This window comes from Plecotus auritus (assembly GCF_963455305.1).
Source record: "Plecotus auritus genome assembly, chromosome: 5".
In the NCBI taxonomy this organism is placed as follows: domain Eukaryota; kingdom Metazoa; phylum Chordata; class Mammalia; order Chiroptera; family Vespertilionidae; genus Plecotus; species Plecotus auritus.
Window position 1 is genome coordinate 22,977,469 of NC_137776.1, and position 12,268 is coordinate 22,989,736.

Consider the following 12,268-nt stretch of genomic DNA (forward strand, 5'->3'; position numbering starts at 1 on the left):
ATCTTCAGATTCAGCTTGTGGTGTACTAGGACCCCCAAATAGAACTCTTTGTACCCGTCACCCTGATGCTACAGGAAATTTCATAAACTCCTCACATATCCACCACTCACAAATTTCCTTTGTCTCCTAAATTTCATTTCTATAATACCTGCTCTTGTTTTAAGGGTCTAGCACAAGTTGGATACGTAGCAGGCATTTGATACATAATCAGTTAACTAGTTATTTGATTCTTATTAACATATCCTATATAATAAAAGCCTAATATGCAAATTGGCCAAACAGCAAAGGACCGGGTGGAACAACTGGTCGCTATTACATGCACTGACCACCAGGGGGCAGACCCTCTGGCAGGTGCCAGAGGCCCCTCCAAATTGCCCCGCTGGTCGCCCCACAGAGGGAGGTAACCAGTGGCAGCAGGGCAATCAGGGGGCTTCACCCTGAGAGGGAGGCTACTGGCAGCAGCAGGGCGATCAGGGGTGGGGCCAGCGGGCAGTGCCAGGCCGGCCAAGGCAGGTGCCAGCAGGGGCCCCCCAATTGCCCCGCCAGTAACCCCACAGATCGGCCCTGATCACCAGCCAGGCCTAGGGACCCTACCCATGCATGAATTTCATGCACCAGACCTCTAGTGTTTTCTATAATGCCTTGGGGAATGTGGACAGGAGACAGTACCCACTGAGTATCATCAGGATCCCAGCTAAGTGGAGTGCACAAGAATGCTGGCAAAGTGGGCAGAGGGGCACTGCATGCCCCTGAGGCCTTACTTGCTTAGTCCCCCTCCATCTTTAACACTTACTTTCAAAGTTGGAGCAAAGCCAGCTTTTTCAGGAAGACAGCGTTGTTGTTTACAATTTAGGAACCAAGAGAGGTACGGATGTGGCCTCATAGGTTTCTGTTGGGCAATACAATTTCTTCCCATGTCGGAAGTGACTGGATTTCTTCAGAAGCACCTTCTCACTCACCTTTTTTATCTTGCTTCTCCCACCCCACTGATATGGACCTGGTTAAAACAAAGGGTTTCTAACAGTATCAAGATTACCAGAGGGAAAGGGGATTGGGGGAAATGAAGAGAGTAAAGGGAGTCAAACAGATGGTGACACAGGAAGACTAGACTTTGGGGGGTGAGCACACTGTGCAATATATAGAAGATGTATTATAGAATTGTACACTTGAAACATGTATGTTTTTGCCCCTGCAAATTTAACTTAAAAGAATAAGGGGGTGCTAATTCTGAGATAATGTGATGTCACTCACTTCCAACACACACGTATATGCACACATATGTAAGCAGCATAGACATACACACTGTGAATTAACTAGAAATCTGGTCAATGTGTCCTCCAGGTTGACATTTAAAATTCACTGACAGCCCTAGCTGATTTGGCTCAGTGGATAGAGTGTTGGCCTGCAGACTGAAGGGTCCTGGGTTCAATTCCAGTCAAGCTCATGTGTCTGGGTTGCAGGCTTGATCCCCAGTAGGGGGCATGCAGGAGGCAGTCAATCAATGATTCTCTCTCATCATTGATGTGTGTGTCTCTCTCTCCCTCACCCTTTCTCTTTGAAAATCAATAAAAATATATTTTAAAAAATGAATAAATAAAATTCACTGGTACAAAGTTTTAACAGTGCTTATCTTTAAGAAAAGGAAATAAAGAACAGGAAGGGAAATTATTTTGATTTTATGTGCTATTTGAATTTTTACTGACATCATATCATGATGGTGGACTCAGGAAGCATGGGAAGCAACAACACGTGCGTGCGCACACACACACACCCTACACAGAAATGCTAGATAACCTATTTTTTAAATATATTTTATTGATTTTTTACAGAGAGGAAGGGAGAGGGATAAAGAGTTAGAAACATCGATGAGAGAGAAACATCGATCAGCTGCCTCCTGCACATACTGGGGATGTGCCTGCAACCAAGGTACATGCCCTTGACCGGAATCAAACCCGGGACCTTTCAGTCCACAGGCTGACCCTCTACCCACTGAACCAAACTGGCCAGGGCAATAACCTATATTTTTAATATTTAAATAAATATCTGACACAAAAAGCAAAGAGAGAAAGAAAGCTTGATTTCTAAGGGCCAGAAATGAAAACTAAACTTAGAAATGTATTAACTTACACTAATCATCCGAGAGATGCAAATCAAAACAACAAGATACCATCTCACACCTGTCAGAATGCCTATCATCAATAAATCAACAAACAACAAGTGCTGGCAAGGACATGGAGAAAAAGGAACCCTTGTGCACTGCTGGTGGGAATGCAGACTGGTGCAACCACTGTGGAAACAGTATGGAGTTTCCTCAAAAAGTTAAAAATGGAACTTCCATTTCACCCAGTAATCCCACTTCTAGAACTATATCAGGGGTGGGCAAACTTTTTGACTCGAGGGCCACAATGGGTTCTTAAACTGGACCGGAGGGCCGGAACAAAAGCATGGATGGAGTGTTTGTGTGAACTAACATAAATTCAAAGTAAAGGAGCGGAGGGGAGAGCAAGAGAACTGGATAGAACAACCGGATCCGGCCCACGGGCCATAGTTTGCCCACGGCTGGACTATATCCTGTAGACAGCACCTGGGAAGGCACATTGAGCATTTCTTTAATTATTGCCAGCTGAGTCCAGTGGCATTGGCAGAGCCACATCCTGGAAACACACCATGCCAGAGGCGGGTACGTTGTCAGCCTGACCCTTAGCTCAGGTGCCAGGGGGTGGGTTTCAATATCTAAGTTCAGCCAGGCACAAGGAACGGACACAATTATCTGGGCTTAGCCAGGAGTGACGATTACAAAGAAGCCACAAGAATGAAAAATTACATCTTGATCTTTAACCATGATTTCACATAATTTCCAGTTGTCCCGCCCAGTCCCAGCTTTCTCTACTGTCTCTGTATCTATCTCTTTCATTTTCTCAATTTCCCGTCACCCCTACTCAGGACTCCTGTCTGCTCTCTAGCCATGCTGGATGTGGTAAAGAGAGAAATATTTATAATATCCCAAGAAAATAGAAACACTAATCAGAAAGAATATATTCACCCCTATGTTCATAGCAGCACCATTTACAATAGCTAAGATTTGGAAACAACCTAAGTGCCCATCAGCAGATAAGTGGATTAAAAAAACTGTGGTACATCTCTACAATGTAATACTACTCCGCGATAAAAAAGAAGGAACTTTTGCCATGTGCAGCAGCATAGATGGAAATGGAGAGCATTATACTAAGTGAAATAAGCCACTTGGAGAAAGATAAATATCACATGATCTCACTCATATGTGGGATATATCTGGTACGTCTGGGTTCCAGACACCATTCTGAACCCAGACCTACATCCAGGACCCAAAAACCAATCCCAGGGCCCTGATGTCAATCCCAGGACATGGACCTGTATCCTGGGGCCAAGACGACCATCCTGGGGCCCAGACCACCATCCTGGGGCCCAGACCTCCATCCCAAGATCAGACCTTAATTCTGGGCCCAGAACTTCATGGCAGGACCCTGACGGGACTCAGACCTCCATCCAGGGCCATCACCCGGGGCCTGGATCTCGACCACGGGGCCCAAACCCTCATCCGGGGGCCCAGACCCCATCCCAGGTTCCAGACACCAATTCCAGGATCAGACCTTACTTTGTCAGGACCCAGCACATCATGGCAGAAACCCTATTTCCATGGCAGGACTCCGACCTCTATCTGGGGCCCTGACCTCCCTCCAGGGCGCTGACTTTAATCCTGGGGCCCGGACCTCCATCCTGGGAACCAGACCTCTATCCCGTGGACCAGACACAATCCCAGGACCCAGACCTCCATCCCGGGATCAGATCTCAGTTATGGGCCCAGATCTTCATGGCAGGACCCCTATTTCTATGGTGAGACTCAGACCTCTATCCAGGGTCTTCAGCTACTTCCATGGCCCTGACCTCCATCATGGGGCTCGAACCTCTCTCCCAGGACCGAAACCTCCATGCTGGAGCCCAGACCCCCATTCCAGGGCCCAGATCTTCACCCCAGGATCCGACTTCAATTCAGGGCCCAGAACTTCATGGCAAGACCCCTTTTTCCATGGTGGGATTCAGACCTCCATCCAGGGCCCTGACCTTCCTCCGGGGCCCTGAGTTCAATCCAGGGACCCGAATCTCCATCCTGGGACCCAGACCTCCATCCTGGGACCCAGACCTCCAGCCCATGGTTGAGACCCTCACCCGGGTTCCAGACTTCCATCCCAGGATCTTCATCCCAGGATCAGACTTCAATTCAGGGCCCAGACCTTCATAGCAGGACCCCTATATCCATGGAGGGACTAGGACCTCCATCCGGGACCTTCACCTACATCCGGGGCCCAGACCATCGGGAAACACAGATATTTACATTATGATTCATAACAGTAGCAAAATTACAGTTATGAAGTAGCAACGAAAATAATTTTATGGTTGGGGGTCACCACAACATGAGGAACTGTATTAAAGAGTCGCAGCATTAGAAAGGTTGAGAACCACTGGTTTAAAGTATTACATATAGTAGTACATATATCTCCTTTTTTTTTCCCATTGACCTTCCCCCAGCCTGTCCCATGCCCTCATCCCACCACCCCTCCCAGTGTCTTCTGTCCATTGGTATGCTTATATGCATGCATACAAGTCCTTTGGTTGATCTCTTTCCCCCACTCCCCAACACTCCCCAGCCTTCTGCTGTAATTTGACAATCGGTTCGGTGCTTTACTGCCTCTGTATCTATCTTTTTGTTCATCAGGTTATAATGTTCTTTATTTTCCATAAATGAGTGAGATCATGTGGTATTTTTCTTTCATTGCCTGGCTTATTCCACTTAACATAATGCTCTCCAGGTCCATCCATGCTGCTGCAAATGGTAAAAGTTCCTTCTTTTTTATAGCAGTGTAGTATTCCATTGTGTAGATGTAACATAGTTTTCTAATCCACTCATCTGCTGATGGGCATTTAGGCTGTTTCCAAATCTTAGCTATGGTGAATTGTGCTGCTATGAACATAGGAATGCATATATCCTTTCTGATTGGTGTTTCTAGTTTCTTGGGATATATTCCTAGAAGTGGGATTACTGGGTCAAATGGCAGTTCCATTTTTAGTTTTTTGAGGAAACTCCATACTGTTCTCCACAGTGGCTGCACCAGTCTGCATTCCCACCAGTAGCGCACGAGGGTTCCTTTTTCTCAGCATCCTCGCCAGCACTTGTTTGTTGATTTGTTGATGGTTGCCATTCTGACAGGTGTGAGATGGTACCGCATTGTCGTTTTGATTTGCATCTCTTGGATAATTAGTGACTTTGAGCATGTTTTCATATGTCTCTTGGCCTTCCTTCTGTCTTCTTTCTAAAAGATTCTATTTAGGTCCGTTGCCCATTTTTTATTGGATTATTTATCTTCCTTTTATTAAGTTGTATAAGTTCCCTGTAGATGTTGGAGATTAAACCTTTATCAGTGATAACATTTGCAAACATATTCTCCCATACAGTGGGCTTACTTGTTGTTTTGTTGATGGTTTCTTTTCCTGTACAAAAGCTTTTTATTTTGATGTAGTCCCATTTGTTTATTTTCTCTTTAGTTTCCATTGCCCTAGGAGCAGTATCAGTGAAGAAATTGCTTCGGCATATGTCTGAGATTTCTCTGCCTGTGGATTCCTCTAGTATTTTTATGGTTTCCCGTCTTATGTTTAAGTCCTTTATCCATTTTGAGTTTATTTTTGTGTATGGTGTAAGTTGATGGTCTAGTTTCATTTTTTTTGCATGTATCTGTCCAATTTTCCCAACACCATTTATTGAAGAGACTGTCTTGACTCCATTGTATGTTCATGCCTCCTTTGTCAAATATTAATTGAGCATAGTGGTTTGGGTCGATATCTGGGTTATCTATTCTATTCCACTGGTCTATATATCTGTTCTTGTGCCAGTACCAGGCTGTTTTGAGAACAGTGGCTTTGTAATACAGCTTGAAATCTGGTATTGATATCCCACCTACTTTGTTCTTCTTTCTCAGGATTGCTGTGGCTATTCGGGGTCTTTTTTTATTCCAGATGAATTTTTGGAGAGTTCTTTCTAGGTCTGTGAAATATGCCGTTGGTATTTTAATGGGGAGTGCATTGAATCTATAGATTGCTTTGGGTAGTATGGACATTTTAATGTCCATGAACATGGTATGTTCTTCCATCTGTTTACGTCTTCCTCTATCTCTTTTTTCAATGTCCTGTAGTTTTCCGCGTATAGGTCTTTTATCTCCTTAGTTAAGTTTATTCCTAGGTATCTTAATTTTTTTGGTGCGATAGTAAATGGGATTGCTTTTTAGTCCCTCTTTCTGTAAGTTCACTATTGTTGTATAGAAATGCCATGGATTTCTTGGCGTTAATTTTGTATCCTGCTACATTGCCGAATTCATTTATTTTTTTTTAAAATATATTTTATTGTTTTTTTACAGAGAGGAAGGGAAAGGGATAGAGAGCCAGAAACATTGATGAGAGAGAAACATCAATCAGCTGCCTCCTGCACACCCCCCACAGGGGATGTGCCCGCAACCAAGGTACATGCCCTTGACCGGAATCGAACTCGGGACCCCTGAGTCCGCAGGCTGACGCTCTATCCACTGAGCCAAACCAGCCAGGGCTCATTTATTAAGTCTAATAGTTTTTTGATGGAGTCTTTGGGGGTTTTTATGTACAATATCATGTCATCTGCAAATAAGGACAGCTGTACTTCTTCTTTTCCAATTTGGATGCTTTTTATTTCTTCTTCTTGTCTAATTGCAATGGCTAATACTTCCAGTATTATGTCGAACAGGAGTGGTGAGAGTGGGCATCCCTGTCTTGTTCCTGTTCTTAGGGGAAATGGTTTTAGTTTTTGCCCATTGAGTATGATGTTGGCTGTCGGTTTATCATATATGGCTTTTATTATGTTGAGGTATGATCCTTCTATTCCCACCTTGCTGAGAGTTTTTATCAAGAAAGGATGTTGGATTTTGTCAAATGCTTTTTCTGCATCAATTGATATGACTGTGATTTTTATCTCTCAATTTGTTTATGTGATGTATCTCGCTTATTGATTTGCGGATATTGTACCATCCTTGCATCCTTGGGATAAATCCTACTTGGTCATGGTGTATAATCTTTCTGATGTAGTGCTGGATCCGATTTGCTACAATTTTGTTGAGGATTTTGGCATCTATGTTCATGAGGGATATTGGCCTGTAATTCTCTTTCATTGTGTTGTCTTTATCTGATTTTGGTATTAGGGTGATGCTGACTTCATAGAATGAGCTTGGAAGTGTTCTTTCCTCTTGAATTGTTTGGAATAGTCTGAGGAGGATAGGTTTTAGTTCATTCTTGAATGTTTGGTAAAACTCCCCTGTGAAGCTGGCCCCGGGCTTTTGTTTGCTGGAAGCTTTTTGATGACTGCTTCAATTTCTTCCATAGTTATTGGCCTATTGAGGTGTTTAGATTCTTCCTGATTGAGTTTTGGGAGGTTGTATTTTTCTAGGAATATGTATTTTTCTAGGAATATTCTTCCTGATGGAGTTTTGGGAGGTTGTATTTTTCTAGGAAAATTTCCTACAGGTTGTCCAGTTTGTTGGAATAGAGTTGTTCATAGTATTTTTATTTCCTTTCTTCTGCTTACACTGGGCTTTTCTTGTTGCTTTCTTTCTAACTCTTTGAGTTGTAGGGTTAGGTAATTTATTGCCATTGTTTCTTGTTTTTTTGCAGTAAACTTATAGAGCTATGAACTTCCCTCTCAAGACTGCTTTCGCTATGTCCCATAGATTTTGGATTGTTGTGTTTTCATTGTCGTTTGTTGCCATAATGTTTTTTATTTCTTCTTTGATCTCTCTGGTAACCCAGTCATTGTTTAATAGCATGCTATTTAGTCTCCATGTGTTTGATTTTTTTGGATTGTTTTTATTGTAGTTGATTTCGTTTTATGCCACTGTGATCTGAGAAGATGCTTGATATGATTTCTATCTTCTTAAATTTGAAGAGACTTTGCCTATGACCCAATATATGGTCTACCTTTGAAAATGACCCATGTGCACTTGAGAAGAATGTATATTCTGTGGCTTTGGGGTGAAATGTTCTGAAGATGAAGATTAATTCCATCTGGTCTAGTGAGTCATTTAGGATTGATGTTTCTTTGCTGATTTTTTGTTTAGAGGATTTGTCCAATGGTGATAGTGGGGTATTAAAGTCTCCTACTATGATTGTATTGCTGTCAATCTCTCCCTTGATATCCTCCAGGAGTTTTTTTATGTATTTGGGTGCTCCTGTATTGGGTGCGTATATGTTTACAAGAGTTATTTCTTCTTGTTGGATTGCTCCCTTTAGTATTATGAAGTGGCCTTCCTTATCTCTTTTTATGTCCTTCATTTTGAGATCTAATTTGTCAGAAATAAGTATTGCTACCCCAGCTTTTTTTTCATTTCCATTTGCCTGAAAAAACTTTTTCCATCCCTTCACCCTCAGTCTGTGTGCATCTTCTTTTCTGAGGTGGGTTTCTTATAAACAGCAGATATATGGGTCATGTTTTCTTATCCAATCTGTTACCCTATGTCTTTTGATTGGGGCATTTAATCCAGTTACATTTAAAGTTATTATTGCCCTAACCGGTTTGGCTCAGTGGATGGAGCGTCGGCCTGCGGACTGAGGGGTCCCGGGTTCGATTCCGGTCAAGGGCATGTGCCTTGGTTGCAGGCGCGTCCCCAGTGGGAGGTGCGCAGGAGGCAGCTGATCGATGTTTCTCTCTCATCGATGTTTCTAACTCTCTATCCCTCTCTCTTCCTCTCTGTAAAAAATCAATAAAATATTTTTTTAAAAAATAAATAAATAAAGTTATTATTGATAGGTACCTGTTTGTCGCCATTTTTGTTTTTTTGGGTTTTTTAAAAATATATTTTATTGATTTTTTACAGAGAGGAAGGGAGAGGGAGAGAGAGTTAGACACATTGATGAGAGAGAAACATTGATCAGCTGCCTCCTGCACACCCCCTACTGGGTATGTGCCCACAACCAAGGTACATGCCCTTGACCAGAATCGAACCCGGGACCCTTGAATCCGCAGGCCGATGCTCTATCCACTGAGCCAAACTGGCTAGGGCTGTTTGTCGCCATTTTTACTCTTTATTCCTGTGTTCCTTCTTCGCTTCCTATTTCTGTTTGTTTTTTTGTTGTTGCTGTTGTTTTTTTGTTTTTTTTTGTTTTTTTTTACAGCAGACCCTTTAGCATTTCTTGCATTGCTGGTTTGGTGGTAATAAACTCCCTTAGCCTTTTTTTGTTTGTGAAGCTCCTGATTTCACCTTCAATTTTGATTGATAGCCTGGCTGAGAACAGTATTCTTGGATTCAGACCCTTCCTTTGCATGACTTTGTATATTTCATTCCATTCCCTTCTGGCCTGATGTGTTTCTGTTGAGAAATCAGTCACTAGCCTGATGGGGGATCCTTTGTAGGTAACTTTCTGTCTTTCTCTGGCCGCTTTTAATATTCTTACTTTGTTGTTGGTGTTTGCCAATTTAATTATAATGTGCCTTGGTGTCAGTCTTTTGGGGTTCATTTTGATTGGGACTCTGTGAGCTTCTTGGGTTTGTGTGGGGTTTTTCTTCCCTATATCAGGGAAGTTTTCTGTCATTATTTCTTCAAACAGGTTTTCTATTCCTTGCTCAGTTTCCTCTCCTTCTGGAACCCCTATTATGCAGATGTTGTTTTGTTTCATGTTGTCCCGAAGTTCTCTTAGGCTCTCCTCCTGCTTTTTAATTTCTTTTTCTAGAAGCTGCTCTATTTGAGTATTTTTTCCTACCTTGTCTTCTAGCTCACTGTGGTCCTCCACTTCTTCTAGTCTACTCTTGATGCTTTCTATTGAGTTCTTTACAGCAGCAATATCATTTTTCATTTCTTCTTGGTTCTTCTTCATTTCCTCTTGGTTCTTACACGTATTGTCGAATTTGTCTTCCATTCTTTTTATCCACCTTATGACCATTTCTCTGAATTCCTTCTCTGACAGGTTGCTTGCCTCCATTTCGTTTACTTCCTTTTCTGGTGATGCCTGCTCAATAAATGCCTACTTTATTCTTTCACATGCGGGCTGTTTCTTTGTCTCCCCATGATCTTTCTTTTCTGGGTGTCTGGTTATGTACTTCTCTCTCTCCTGCATTGATTTAAAGGCACAAAATACAACACAACAAGGTACAATGCACAAGGCACTGAACACAAATGTATTCACGATATTAATAACCCCAAATAAAGGTGACCACCAGAGAAAGGCGAATTAGAGGATAGGAGAGAAAGAAGTGGGGGGAAAAAAGGAAAAAAAATGAGTGCAAAAATGAAATTGGGAAAAGGAAAAAAAAGTAAGAGAGAAAAGAGAGAGAATAAGAAAGAAGAGGGAAAAATACTATATATATGGGGAGAAAACTCCAATAGAACAGCCACTAATCCCAACAAATGCTAGCAACAAGTACCTGGAGGTGAATGCAAACTACAAACAACAACTAATATCAAGCAAGGCGAGGGAAAACAGAAGCAAAAAACAAACAAACAAACAAACAAAACAAAAAACAAAAAGCAAAAGCAAAACAATCTCACAAACAAGCATAAAAATCAATATAATCAACAATCAAGCAAACAACAACAAAAGGACAGAGAGAAAAATTTTTGGATAGTGAAGAAAGAGAAGAGAGAGGTGTGTATGGATTTGGAGCAGGGGATTGGAAATTAGATATATAAGTAGGGTGAAATTTTAACAAGGGGTAAAAAGAAGGAATAGGGAAAATCTAAAGCAGGAATAGGGTAAGCGAAACAGGACAACAAAAGGGGGAAAGTGAGAAAGAGAGTGTTCGCATAAAGGTAAAGTTGAGATAGAGTAAAATGATGCTAAAGAAAAGATGAAAATAGAATGTAGAACACTAATCCCAAAGTAAAATCAAGAGAAAATAAAATGACACTTTTTAAAATAAAAAGGTAAACGAATAGTAGTAATAATACTGATTGAAAATAAAAATGTAATAATTAAAAAGGTAAATCAAGTGAGGAAAAAAGAAAAAAATTTAGTTTCTTAAGTAAAAGATGAAAAAAATAAAAATGTGTAGTAGTGAAGGTCATTCACCGCCTCTACTGTTCTGTTTGGCACGCCTGTTTCCTAGTCAGGACAGTTTTGAAGTTCCCTGCGTTCCGCTGTTCCTCAGTGTTGTAAGCCAGTCCTGATTTTTAAGCAGGCAGCACGTCTCTATTTCATATTTTCCTTTATTTGTTTTTACACAAAAGTCAATTTGTGATTCAACCCCTGGGTGGCAGTGTTTCCGGATTGACTTCTGGGTCTATAGGTCCTCTCTAGCCAGTGTTTAGATTTGTTTTCCCTGTGGCACTTAATACCAGTTTGGTGGAGTGGGTTGCCCCATAGCTAGTTCTCTGATAGTTAGTCCCCACTCTGATCCCCAGGTTCCAGAAAAACAACTCCCCCCTGCAGTCTCTTAGAGCAACCCCAATTGGGTGATCCTATGTATTGGGCTTAGTAATCAGAAGCAAGGATTTAAAGAGGAAAAGAAAAAAAAAAGAGCCAGAGTAAGTGTGCGAACTCCAGGGCTGCACGCAAGTCTGTGCAGTCTTTTTTCCCCTTGGGTCTAAGCAGCTGGCACACTTTTAAAAATTTTAGGCTGTCCTTTTGCACCCAGATCAAAATGGGTTGCTTTTTAGAGTTCCCTTCTGTTAGCAACTCTGCGGACCCCTTCCACATTCACGGATCATGCCAGCCCCAACAGCCATGGATTTTCCTAGGTGCAGACTTCCCCAGGTCTCCAGCTCCCGCCGTGCGCACGTTTCTCTCTCCTGCCAGGACCAGAGACCTCACCTTATCCCAGGCAAAATCTGACCTTTCCTTGGTGGAGTGTAGAGCTCCTCTGAATCCACATGCTTGCGCTGCCACTCGGGGACCGATGTTCTCGGGTTTGTAGCTGTTCGGTGGGTGCCGTAGTTGTAGATTTTCAGGCTTCCAATAACATCCACTTTCCCCTTCAAGATGGCGCAGTCTCCGCGTCCGAGCCGGTCGCTCCAGGAGGGAACCCAGCAGCAGTGGGGCTGCCCGGTCAGGGGAGCCCTGTCCAGCAGTCCCCCACAGTCTCCTGGAGTATAGCTGTCCCTCAACTCACCAACAAACACTCCCTGTGTGACCACACACTCTCCCTTTGTTTTCTCACTCACACAGTATCTTGCAGTCTGCATTCCTGTCGGCAGCCATCTTCTTTCTCCTAAAATAACTGTCTTTA